The sequence below is a fragment of the Vicugna pacos genome, chromosome 1 (assembly GCF_048564905.1).
Source record: "Vicugna pacos chromosome 1, VicPac4, whole genome shotgun sequence".
In the NCBI taxonomy this organism is placed as follows: Eukaryota; Metazoa; Chordata; class Mammalia; order Artiodactyla; family Camelidae; genus Vicugna; species Vicugna pacos.
Window position 1 is genome coordinate 4,202,386 of NC_132987.1, and position 14,451 is coordinate 4,216,836.

General features: G+C 36.7%; 1 protein-coding gene across 12 annotated transcripts in view; it reads right to left on the reverse strand.

The window, feature by feature from the left end:
• ANKRD28 (ankyrin repeat domain 28) overlaps positions 1-14,451 on the reverse strand; it is a 154,931-nt gene that overhangs the window by 76,471 nt on the left and 64,009 nt on the right. The window contains exon 1 of one of the 12 annotated variants that reach the window (XM_072944602.1): positions 14,344-14,421. The exons of the other annotated variants lie outside the window; for them this stretch is intronic. The gene's annotated coding sequence lies outside the window, so the exon portion shown is untranslated. Of the gene's footprint in view, positions 1-14,343; positions 14,422-14,451 lie in introns of those variants that run through there. 12 annotated transcript variants of the gene reach the window in all.

Sequence of the window (14,451 nt, forward strand, 5' to 3'; positions counted from 1 at the left end):
TCTGGCTGTAACAGAATTAAAGCAGAACTCAACGACAGAAAGATGCTTGGAAAATTCCTAAGTATTTGGATATCAAAGTATATACTTTGATAATAAAGTAGAATAAAAGTAGAAAACTAACTTTAAATAACTCTTGTGAAGAGGAAATCTCAAGGGACATTTTGAACTGAATGAAAATGAAAATATATAAAAAATTTGTGATATGAAGTTAAAATAGTATTCAGAGGGCAATCTACATATTAAATATTTCTATTTATAAAAGAAGTTCTCAAATTAATAATCTGTCATTTAAACTAGAACAAGAATAAAATAACCGCAAAGCAAGCAGAAGGACAAAAATGACAGAGTAGAATTCAATGAAGGTAAAAATAGAAAAATAATAGAGAAAATTAATTAATCCCAAAACTGGTTCTTTGAAAAGATCACTAAAATAGATAATCCTCTAGCAAGAATGACAAAAGAAGAAAGACAGAACCAGTATTAGGAATCAAAGAGGAGATTAACAGTACATACCTCAGAGACATTAAAAAGATTAAGGGAATATTATGAAAAATTTTATGCATATAAATCCTGTAATTTAGATGAAAAGACTAGAAGACACAAAAAATTACTCAAGAGAAAAACAGGTAGCCCAGATAGTCCTACACCTTTTAAAGAAATTGAACTCAAAGGTAAAAACCATTCTAAGAAAGAAAACTTCAAACCCAGACACTGTCAATGGTAAACTGCACTAAACATTTCAGGAAGAAGTAACACCCATCTGCACATCATCTAGAATGCAGAAGAGGAGGGAATGCTTCCCACTTTATGAAGCCAACATGTTATTACCCTGACACCAAAGCCAGGCAAAGATATTACAAGAAAACTGCAAACTAATACGGCTCATCGGCATAGACAGGAATTTCCTCAACTGAATACACATCAGCAAACTGACTCCAGCAACACGTGAACAGAATACCACATCACAACCAAGTAGGGCTTGTTCTGGGATCACAAGCCTCCTTCAGATAGAACCAACCAATGTAATTCAACATATTTAGACCAAATGAGAAAAAAATCAAATCATATGATCATCACATTTAACAAAACATCTTTTCTTGATTAAAAAAAACTCTCAGCAGACTGGAAATAAAGGGGAATTTCCTTTGCTGGATAAAGGGTATTTACAAGTTACAGCTAGTATCCTGTTTAATGTTAAAAGATTGAAGGCTTTCCTTCTAAGAGCAGGAACAAGGCAAGTTTGTCTGCTTTCATCACTTCTATTCATTCTCATGCTGGAAGTTCTAGTCAGTAAAATAACTCAAAGAAAAGAAATAAAAGGCATATAGATTGCAAAAGAAGGAACAAAACTATCTCCATTCATAGATAGGTTTTCATTTACAGAGAAAATCCCAAGGAATCTATATTTTTAAAAAATCCTAGAATGAGTTGAGAAAAGTTGCTGAATGCAAGGTCAACATACAAAAGCAACCAGCTGTATTTCTATATACTAGCAACCAGAAATCAAAATTTTAAAAACTGTACATTTACAATATAAAAGGATGAAAGAAAGAAAAGAGAAATGCTTGGGTATGAATCTAACAAAACTTTGCAAGACTTGTGTGCTGAAAAGTACAAAACACTCATGAAAGAAATCAAAATCCCCTCAGGACTCACAGTGGATATTAACAACCTAAAATTTATGCGGATAGTCAAAGACATTAAAAATAGCCAAAGCAATTCTGAAAGACCAGAACACGGTTAGGGATCTTACACTGTGTGATTTCAAGAATTATTATAAAGCTGCAGTAATCAAGGCAGTGTGGTATGAAAAAGAGAAGATATAATCAAAATAAAGAGTCCAGAGATCAACCCCACAAATATGATCAGCTGTTTTTGGATCAAAGTACAAAATCAACTGAATGGAGATAACAATCTTTTCAACAAATGATCCTGGATATCCGCGTGCCAAAAAACGAATGTCGATCTACACGTAACACCTAACACAAACATTAAAGGATCATAGACCTAACTGCCATGTGCAAAATCTTGAAGCTTCTAGAATAAAAGGTAGGACAAAATAGGCAAGTTAGGCAAAGAGTTCTTGGATAGGAAAACAAAAGCACAATCCATGAAACTGATACATTAAGCTTCACCCAAATGGAAAACGTTTGCTGTGAGGAAGACAGTTAAGGGGATAAAAAGACAAGGCATACACTGGGAGAAAACACTGGCAAATCACATACCTAGCAGACAACTCGCATTCATAATATATAAAGGACTTCCAAAATTCAAAAGTAAGAAAACAGTTCAATAAAATATGGGCAATTAAATTGTGTTGGGACAATTTAGTACCCATTTTGAAAAAGGGGGGAAGAAACCCCACTACCTCACTTCATATGCCTACTTTAACTACCAGTATATTATAAAGCTGAATTTAAAGAGCATAATGATAAAGCCCTCAGAAACAAATATATTATTTTCATGACTCAGGTGAACGAAAGACTTCTTAAGGCATCAAAAGCTCAAAAGCATTAACAATAAAGGAAAACACTGAAAAATGTGGCCATGTTAAAATGAAGACCTCATGTTCAATGACAGTGAAAAGGCAAACTGGAATGGGAGGAGATATTTGCAACACATATGGCTCACAAAGGGTTCCTATCCAGAATATAAAAAGAACTACTGCAAATTTATGAGGAAAGAGAGAAAAATCAAATGAAAAATGGGCAAGAGATTTAACAGGTACTTCATGAAAGAGGTTGCATGAATATCTAATAAACATATAAAAAGGTACTTGACATTGTTATCAAAAAAACCTCAAACTTTACCAATAATGAGATACCACCACATACCACAGAATGACTAAATAAAGAAGTATGCCAAGGAAGGTATAGCTCAAGTGGTGGAGTGTGTGCTTAGCATGCACAAGGTCCTGGGTTCAATCCTTAGTACCTCCATTAAAAAATTATATTAAATTTTAAACAAGGGAAAGATATCAAATATATATGTATGTCTATGCATGACTGGGACATTGTACTGTATACCAGAAATTGACACATTGTAACTCATGGTACTTCAATTAAAAAACAAAACAAAACAAAACAAAACAAAAAAACCACACCAAGAATGTGGTCCAAGGATGTGGACCAACAAGAACTCTCATACCATGCTGACGAGAGTGTAAACTGTGTAACATGGCATTCCCTACCAAATTGAATATGCACAGCTTTACAGGCCACAGATTCTATGCCTAGGTGTACCCCTTATAGAAATGCATGGTAACGTGCAACAGAAGACATGCTTAGAAATAGCTGCATTGCTCACAACGGGCAAAAACTGGAAACAACCCAACTATCCATCAGTAGCAGGCTATGGATAAACTGAGGCGTATGCATTCAGCAGAGCACTATGAATAATCTTTAGCAACAAGTAACACAGGGCAATTTTTAAAATAAGATAGTTTGTGTAAAAGAACCCAGGCCCAGAAGAATACATGTTGTATGAGTCATTTAATTAAATATGAAAAATTAAATTATACTGCTTAGGGAGGAATAATTAGGTGGCAAAATTATAAAAGAAAACTAAGAAAGAGATTATAATAAAAGTCAGATTACTGGGTACACTGCGGGGTGGGAGGAAAGTTCTGATCACAAAGTAGGGACAAGGGGCACTTGAGAGGTGCTAGCAATGTTCTGTTTTTTCACCTGAGTGGTAGTTACATTTAAATAATTCATCATAGTCTATAATTGCTTTTTATATTTTAAGTGAGTTATATTTCACAATTTTAAAAAGATTAAAAGGAGGAGAAAAAAGGTCAGACACGAGTGTTTAATCATTCTATCAAAATACATTTAAAACACATTTGAACTAAGAGCAAAAGTGTATCAAAAAACTGGCAGAAGACACACGCTCTGATAGGATATTTCAGTTTAAGAAAAGTAGCTTCCTTTGTTGGTTTGTCAAGTTTCATTCTCCTGAACTAACATTCAAAACGAAAATGAAAGCCACCTGAAAGCTGGAAAAGAAAGATATTCACCATTACACCTGTGCCCTTCCCACAAACCACTAATTTGTGTCTACAACAGAATTAAGAATAAAAATAGAAATTTTATTACCAGAAATTTGTGTAAGGCAATCTTAAAACACTCAAAAAATATAATCTATTTTCTGCGTAAACAAAAGCCAAGCACACTCACTCTACATATCTATCTTGCAAACTCATGATAAAAACTTGACATATAGCATTTTGTAACTAATTTTTTTCTTGTATACAAAGACAAATATGTTCTAAAACGAATAAATTTATTTGTTGAGTTTGTACAAGAGACTGTGCTTCAAATCACCTGGATAAGGAATATTTAAACCACTGATTCTCTAGAAAAGCTACTGAGAAAAAAATGGTACATTATCAGTTTAAAGTATTTATATAATTTACATATTTTACTCAATAAGTAATTACAGTAAGGTTAAAAAAAAAATCTCAAGGTTCCATCACTGTAATTTTACTAAAAATGTGTATTTAGTAATTAGTCTACTCTTAATTAAATCATTCACTTTCACAGTAGATAATTAAAATATTCTATATTTTATTTATGAATACATGATATGAGATGGGATAAGACAAGAAGTTTCCTTTCCCAAATCTGACTCTGGCTATTACAAGTACTTTGATTTATACAAAATGACCAACGTCTCAGCTATTTAGACTTGTTTACATGTGTCACTGTTTTGGCAGCATGATCTGAATGAAAACTAAACTGTGAGTTATCTAAAAACTCTATCCTTGGCTTGTTAGGCAGTTCTTAATAAAGAATGACACCACAGAGTTCCCTCTTCACCTGGGACATTTCTAGTATTTCCTGTGTTGCTTTTGTGCCATGTTCGACAATCCTGCAAAACTCATTTTTATTTCCTGATACCGAGCTAGACTTGTAATACCGCAGTAAAGCTGCTCTCGGGGTTGTTGGGGGAACCCCAAAGCTAAGAACTTTATTAAACACCTTCTCAAAGAACCAACTTCTGTTCCTAGGCACTGAGGGAGAGATGGGAGTCAGGTCCCTTAGCAGAGACCAGGGCAGAGCAGGTCCTCCAGCTGTCCCTTGCAAGCCCGTGCTCAGACAGCCCATCTACAGAACACAGCAAATGACGAAGTCACTGTCTCATAAGAGAACTCCCCCTTTGTGGGCTTGCACTTCAAGTACACATGCTTTGTTGGTTTTGTTTTGTTTTTTAAAGAATTCACCCTTCCTATGTCAAAATGATTTGAACTGTCTAAACAAGTACTGATGAGACTGCAAGGCAAAATGCGGCAAAAGCCAGTTTAGCTTAATTGTACTGGGGCAACTGAAAGGAGACTGCTCCACCCACCAAAACACAATCAGCACACCCCCAACACAAATGAAAACAAAACCACCCACAACCAACCAGCCAAACACTTTAGACCATAAACTTGCTAAAGTCAGAGACCATGTCTTATTTTTACTCATTCACTTCTAACACTTTATAAATGGCTGTTGCTTACAGTCAGTCCTCTGTATTCACGTATCAAAAATACTTTGGGAAAAAATTTTCAGAAAGTTCCAAAAAGCAAAACTCGACTTTGTCCCAGGCCAGCAACTATTTACACGGTATTTGCATTGCATTAGATGTTGTAAGTCATCCAGAGATGGTTCAGAGCACACGGGAGGACGGGCGGATGTGCATGGGTTATACCAACGGCAAACACTACACCATTTTATACAAGGGAGTTGTTGAGCATCCGTGGATTTTGGTTATTGGGGAGGTCCTGGAATCAATCCTCCATGGATACTGAGGAATAACTGTACTGAGTATAAGTACAGAGAATTCAAACAAGGTCCCTATCTCCAGAGTGACTGAACGCGACACAAGTCAATTAACAGGAGTGTTACAAAGGAGAAGTGCCGAGTGCTATGGCATCTATCAGGCTGACATAATACTACCTGTGGGACCAGGAAAGGTGTTTGAGAACAAGAGATGCTTAAGTCTTGTATTAGTTTTGTATCGCTGCATAACAGATCATTGTAAGCACAGCAGCTTAAGCAACAGTCATTTTCTAGCCCACAGCTCCGCAGGGCAGAAGTCCAGGTACGGTGCTGGCTGGGCTCTATGCTCAGGGTCTGTCGTAAAGCTGAAACCAAGGTGTGTTCTAAACAGGAGGCCTGATGAAAGAAGAATTCACTTCTTGGCTCATTCAGGCAAAATTTGGTTCCTTGTGGTTGTGAGACTGAGGTTCCAATTTTCCTTCCTTCTGGTGAGCAAGAAGGAATGCTCCTCTAGACAGTCTTTGGCATGTGGCCCCTCCATCTTCCAAAGTCAGCGACAGAGAACCTGCCTCACATCACATCCCTGACTCCCTCTGCTTCTGATTCTAGGTCCAGATTTAATGACTTCCTGTCATTAGGTCAGGTCAGGCCCACCCAGCGATTGCACTTTCCTACCGTCAGCTGTGCCAGATGTCACAAACTAACCACAGGAATGCTCTCCCATCACATCTACAGTACAGGAGATTAGACTAGCACGTATTTAACTAATGGCTTATACACCTAAGGCGACGAGAGAAAAGCCAAGAAATTTCCTGTAATACAAAGCCACTGGGCAGCAATGAGGGGTGACAAGCCAGGGGACACAACTCGGACAGAAAACTAAACTGGACATTAAGGAAACCAGGCTCTTCTGCTATCTCTGCTAAATGGAAGTGACCATAGCAAACAGGCTCCAGAGGCCTCAGTTTTGCTTCATCTGTAACAGATAATTTAACTACTAGATCTCTAAAATCCCTTTCCACAGCTAACTATTGCCCTGAGGCAAATTCTGTTTAGAAAGTTTTGAATCTAGTATTTTAAAAAATTTTTTTCACTTTTTATTTTTTAACTGAAGTATAGTCAGTTACAACATGCCAATTTCTGGTGTACAGCATAATGCTCTAGTCTTGCATATATATACATATATTCGTTTTCATATTTTTTCATTAAGTTATTATAAGATACTGAATATAGTTCTCTGTGATATACAGAAGAAATCTGCTTTTTATCTACTGGTATATATAGGAATCAAGTATTAATTCATCATTAATTGTAATCTAGACATTGCCCTATCTGTAGTAATATTAAAAAGACAAGTCCCCAGAGCATCCTATTCTAAATACTGAATTTACTCTTGTCTACAAATTTAGCAGTAATCAAATACTCTAAGGCTAAGGCTTATTTGCTTTCCACAAAAGAAAAAAAAAAAAACCCCACCAAAATTACATATTAATACCAGATCCTATAAAGGCAAGAGGAAGCAGAGGTGATGCCATCTGTGACTGGGTCATTTTAATTATCAACTGCAATACAACTGTTTATAAAACTAATGTACAGAATTTCTTTTTCAAAAATACTGCTGGACAAAAAAAAATACTGCTGGACTACAATAGAAAATTGCCATTTCACAAAATATTGTAAGGTAGAAGTGTGAGAACATTTGGTGGAATGTAAGTCAGCTGTTTAAATCGATAAAATGCTTCTCAATGGCTTTTACAGAGCTACTTGTATTTTTAATAGGCATGTTTCCCTGAGTTGAAGAGACAGAGCTGACAGCGTGGGGAGAACACAGGGGCTAGTATTCTCAGCAAAGTAACATAGGGAGGATGGTTCATGGTGAGAATCCCAGAGACCCTATGGACATCCTCTTGCGTACTCTGTCTGCCAAGTACTGAGCAGCACGTGTGTGTAAGGGTGCTACCTGAGACTCATGCAAAGAACTATCCAAAATAATTAAAGCAGTGTTTCTCAACCTTTTTCTCTCATCACTCTGACCCAAAATCCTTTTCAGATTTATTTTTCCTAAGTGCCCTCACGAAAGTTTAATACCATTGTACACCGAAATTATACACTCTGGCCCTTTGGAAGGCCACAAGCCACTGTAATATGTAAGATTTTCACAAATACACACATACACACACAGATTCCAACAACAGCCAAAAAAACCCAACTATTTTTGCCAAGTTGGAGGTGACAGCAACAACAGGGAGAATGCATGCATTAGAGAGAACAGTGTCCGGTTCACCACAGAAAACAGTGTGCTGTTCCCACCGGTAAGGCTAGAAAACTTATCACTAGCAGAGCCCTGGGTAGAGCACTCAGGAAAAACTTCCCTTAGGAGTGGAGAATAATTCGCCGAGTTTGAAATTAAATAACATTTAGAGTAGGAACAAAATTTATAAAATATGGATAAATCCAGCAAAAGATGTAAAAGTGAAATTACAAAATTTGCTGCAATTAAAAATGACCTAAATAAATGGAGAGATATAACTTGTTCATGGGTCAGAAGACTCAGTACTGCTAAAGCGTTAATTTTTGCCAAGTTGATCTATAGATCAACAACCCTAATTTCTTTCTTCCCCTAGAAACTGACAAGCTGATTTTAAAATTCACATCGAAATGCAAAGGACCTAGAATAGCCAAAATAATTTCAAAGAAAAAAGCTACTGATTTCAAGATTTATTATGAAACTATCGTATCACAACAGTGTGGTACTGGCCTTAAGCTAGACAAATACACCAATGGAAGATAACGGAGTCCATAAACAGATCCACACATGTATGGACAAGTAATGTTCGACAAAAATGCTAAGGTAATTCAGTAACGAAAGTATAGTCTTCTCAACAAACATTTTAACAACTGGATATATCCATATATAAAAAAGTTAACTCTGACATATATCTTGTACCACATGCAATTACTAACTTACAAGAGAATGTAGATCTAAATATGAAATTTAAAACTATAAACTTCTAGAAGAGATGAGAAAATCTATGTGACACTGAGATAGGTATTTTTTTAGACACACCACCAAAACCAAAATCCTAAAAGAATAAACTGATAAACTGGACATCATCAAAATTTTGAACTTCTGCTCTCCAAAAACACTCTTAAGAGAACGAAAACACAGCCACAGATTGAGGACTTGTGTCCAGAACATACAGAGTTCTCTAAACTCAAGAGTAAGAAAATCCAAAAATAAAAATAAAAATAAAACACAAAAAACCCACACCCAAAACCTGGCAAAAACATTTGAGAAGACATTTCACAAGGATATAAAGGTTGCCAAGAAGCAATGAAAAGATGCTCCACGTCATCAGTTATCTCAGAAATGCAAATTAAAACCTTAGTGAGATACTCATCTATTAAAATGTTTCAGATTAGAAAAGACTGAGCATACCAAATATTGGTAGAAAGGGGGAAAAGACTGGAATGCTCATATCCACGGCAGGAACGTGTAACAGTACAACCAGCTAGGAAACAGCCGGCAGTTTAATAAGTTAAACACATACCTACCATATGGCCCGACCACTGCACCTCTAGATACTTCTCCAGGAGGAAGGAAGCATATGTTCATACAGAGACTTGGAGACATACCTTCATAGTAGCTTTATTTGTAATAGATAAAAAAGTAAATCAAACTATCAACAGATGAGTGGATAAACAAATTGGGTCTAGTGACACAATGGAATATTGCTCGGCAACAGAAGGCAATGAACTATACACATGCCACAACATGGATGAACTGCAAAGTGAGTGTGCTGGGTGACAAGAGCTAGACAAAGGAGGACATGCTGTATATAGCTCCATTTATATAAAGCACTGGAGACCTCAAATTAACCTACAGTGACTCAAAGCAGATCAGAGGTCAGGGGCAAATGAAATCTTTTGGGAATGATGGGAATGTTAACTATCTTGATTGGTGATGGTTTCTTAGGTGTACACGTGTTAAAACTGACACAACTGCACACTTTAAATGTGCAAAGTACTGTATGTCAATTACACATCAGTAAAGCTTAAGTTAACACAGGCTGAGGTGCTAGCTGAGACCTATCAGTACTTTCAGCTCAGTCTGAAATTTAGGACAGTCACCCAGCACAGCAAAGTGTCACGTTATCATTATTATTTACCTACTACCATTTACATATACATGTCCACTAAAATTGTTTAAATAAAGAACTTAGGGGACATGCAGTCCATCTGGGAGCTGATAATATATTTTAAATAGTTCATAATAAATATAAGCATTCTAAAATTTTTGCTTGCCCAATGAAGTAGAATTTTTGTTTACTTGGTGTAAATACCTCACTTATTACCAATTAGTAAGACTAAAAATGACCCAAATGCCCTCCAAGAGGGGCGCCGGTTAAATAAATTGTTATAAACACATTAATGTAAAACTGTGTGACAATACAGAAGAATAAGGAAGCTCTCTAAAGGCTGGTATGGACTGATTCCCCAAATTCATTGGGGATGAAGAGAGGAAAATGCAGAAACATACATGCTAAATAAAAACCAGCGAATAAACACAAAAATAAGTCACCACCAGTTTCTAGCTGCAAAAGCAGCTGGTTTCACCTCCTTTGTTTCAGGACCACCATCACAGCCATTTGGTCACAATGACATGGAACAGACGCTCATTTACAGATCTTGGGGGAAACCCGAACAGCAGTGAAGAGCATTTAAAACTCTGAGGCTGAACACCAGAAGCACCGGCAGGAATGGAGGCGAGGGCCAGTGCTCGTTCGCCCCTCACCCCACGACCCACGGGAGCTGCTGGGAACCGGTGGGTGCATGCGAGAGGGGGCTGGAGGTTTGTGGGCTCCACTACCATTACCGGGGGCAGCTACAGAAGACCACACACACGGTTCTGGGACAGACGGTGCACATGATCTCAAGGAACTGAGGGAAGGGTTTTAAAACCTCTTCAGGAACATCAACAGCTTGGTGAACAGGCAGCCAGCAGAGCGACATGTGGCCACATGAAAGGTCTGTTAAAGATTAGAGCACTTCTTGCTCATTTCCAGAAAAGACTGGAGAGCACTGTGAAAGGGAGGTGGGTGGGATTCAGGCAGCCTGTGTAAACTTACTGGTCACTACTTTGTGTTAACTGCCAACTACCTTACTACCATGAGAATGGACACTGGTGATCCGCTGTGGGAGGCACCTACATGTGTGCATGTATGTATCTGCTGAACATTTCATCTGACAGAGTAAAACCAGTATCATTTCAATGACTGCAGAAAGTATTTTTGAAAGCATAAAAGATGTTAAGAATTTTTAAGATTATTTTGGCAAAGTCAATCCCAAAATATTTTGAATGAAAAAGCACATCTCAGTTCAGATATAATTTACCAATAAGTAACATATGCAAGGGAGCATTTTCAAAATTGTCCAGTTTACATAACAGGCAAGATCTATGGACTAGCTCTTAAATCAACTCTTGAGTTTGAAAAGGGTCACAGTCACAGAAGTCATAATCTAAGACCTCCTCTGTTTTAAACACTAAAAACAGCATTGGCTGGATTATAAACTTTCCCTAGCTGGATACTACTGTGAATGACATTTTTATCCAGCCAGAAAACACAGCACTAAAGGAGGCTTGTTCATTCACTCATTTGCAATGTTAAAATTGTATCGCACTTTATTATGAAAATTAAGATCACGCTTGTATTACAGTTTAAAAAGAGTCCACAGAATGTGGATGTTAACTTTCAGGAGTGAAAAATCCATTTTTTTAACCATTATTACTTTATGGCACTATTTGGCAAAAGAAAAATATTTCTCTCCAATCTTGTTTTTATTTCCCCAGTTTCTGTCAGGTCTACATAGGTTCAAATTTCTGTTCTGCCATATACTGAGTTTTCGTTTTGTCACTTATTGGTAGAATGGAATGTTAACGCACCAACTTTACAAGATTGTTGTGTGAATTAACTTAAGTGACATAAAAAGGTTTATGAATACCATGTCCTTGAAATAAAAGGCTACAACTAACAGCAATTTCTGTCACTCTGGATTGAGAAAAACAATTTTTACTTGTAAAAAATTTTCTTATAAAGTTAGACCTTTACTCTGAAATGTGTTACTAATATTACAAATTAAGTTATTTGGATTCCACAACACAGCATTAAGTTCTGGTAAATTCTAGGGAAAGGCATTCAATTATTATTATTATTCTGGCCACATAAATTTGGAAATACAAATGAAACCTTCTGGGCAAAAGCCCAGAAGGAGATCATTCAAGTTCACTTGGAATTTTTAGACCATCCCAAATGTAGGGTGAGAATACCCTGAAGGCCATTAATGTAACCCCGCACATTCTGCAACAAAAGAAAAGTGAGCCCTCACAAGTTCAATGGATGTGTTCATGTAGTGTAGCCAATAAGGGTGAGAAGACACAAGTACTCTGGTCTTTCGACTCACACTCCTGCTGCTTTTCACACTACGTATGCCAATCTGCCTTTCAAATTTTTTTGACTGTTTCACCTTTTTGGTATGGTGCTTCTTCCACATCCAAGTGACTGTTATTTTTCGAAAAGTTTGCTATTTCAACTGTTTTTAGGCAGTCAAAAAAATCTTCTTTTATTAGGTTACCTATCCAAACAATGATTTCCCCTTTATTCCTTCCTGAAAATGCTAATTTTCTCCAGATATGGAATGCAACATAATCACTGGTGATGACCTCTGTTCTCTCGCCCAGGGGATGAAATCAGGAGATGACCAATGACTGATCTAAGCAAAAGCTAAGCCCACTTTACCTCTGCTGCCTCTGCTGGTGGATGGGTTTAGAGTGGGCCTGGAACCAAGGAAACTTCAGGGGGAGTTTTATAGGGATTCTGGAAGAGATGTTTCTGCTTGATTCAAAAAAAAAAAAAGGAAAGGCATAGGAAGAGCTCCCTTGTCCATCTCTCTGGTTGTTTGTCTTGAGCGCATGAGGCAGCCGTCACCTCTGCCGTGAAGAGAAAGACAAGAGTTGCGCAGAGAAGCTCCCCAGAGGTCTGACAATACTTTCTTAACCAGCCCCCAAATCACCTCGTTCTGGGTTAAATCTGGGTTTAGTCAGCTAGTCAATTACTTGTGGCCCAAAGCCTCCAAACAGAAAGCGCCAGTATTTTCTACTGAAATCATCTCATCTAGCGTCTCTAACAGAAGACTTCCACTCCAGACCAGATAATATGAATGCATAATATTTTAAACTAGTTCTTAAAGATGAATTAGGTGTGTTACTAAGAAAGGTGCTGTCTAGTGGTCGACAGTATTCAGAACTTGAGGATATGACTGAAGAAGCTAACCTAAAATAATAACAATGTTTATTTAACAGTATAGAAACAATTTGAACCCTTATACTCATTCTAAAAATTTATAAAAATAACTTCAAAAAAAAACACACAGAAGTTTTAAAAAGTCAGATGTTATTCTCAAATATTCATTTAAATAAAAATTTCTTTTTAGAAAAATACCACTGTCACATGGACATAAAGCTTAAAAATATTTTATTACCTACCAAGAGTGAGTGGATTTTATACTACAAAACACTGTAAGTTTTATTACGCACATTTGCACACACACATACACACCTGCCTCTTACAACCCTATGCGATTCCTTATCACAGATGACAAAAATAGGAAAAAAAAAAAACCTGGCCATCCTAATTCAGGGTGGCAAAGACTTAACAAATGTTACAATTACGTCAATATTCTCCACTGCCAAGAGTCACAAGAGAAAAGGCCTACAACAACCATAAAAAAAAATTTGTCAAAAACCCACAAATCAATGAAAACAAAGTCATCCTCAAGAAGGGTCTACTGATTTGAAGTACTAACTAAGCTTTTAGTTCTGCCCTAAACTTCAGAGCAAGAGAACAACCTAGGAAATGTTAAGAAATGATTTTTTTTTAAGTAAGGAAAGAAAGTATTTCTATAAGTAGCAAGTAGAGGCTAAAAGTCACAAAAGTTAGGAGGTCAGACACTAAGTTACACTAGTTGCTAGTTATACATAATAGCTCCCAAGGACATCACAACAGAATAAACTGATGCTCAAAATTGATTCTGAATAAATGTTTTAAAGTTTAAGACAATTTGATTAATATAGCAGAAAAACAGTTGGTTATAATGAGACTTTGTAATGATGGAGAAATTAACCATGTTAAGTAGGATTATAGTCCAAATTTCCTCACCAAGATAAGACTTGTCAGTTCTAAATATATTTAAAACAAATAAATACTAGAGTTAAACAGAATCGAAAGCCTTCTCTTTTTCCTAAGTCTATACTCCTATAATTATCTTCTGTTTTAAGAAAAGTAGACTCTCCAGGACTGCAATTAGGTAAAGTGACCAGCACTCCATTTAAAGTAAATCCTGGATTAGGTGTGTGTTTCCAATAAATATGAACTTAAATGGAATTCTCTTAGGAAGGCTTAAGAAAAAAAAAGTACCAGTAGTATTTGATTACTCTCCAATGTTAGAATGCACTGTTTTAGCTCAAGATTCAAATCTATTTGGATCGTTCAGTCTTTAAAAAGAAGGTAAGTACTTCTACCTCTACTGAACGTCAAGTGCTCAGAGTGGTGCTGTCTGGAAGGATGGAGCAAAGATGCGAGCTGGAGATGAGCTTGTGGGTATGGCTTTCTTAGAACCCGGCGATCAA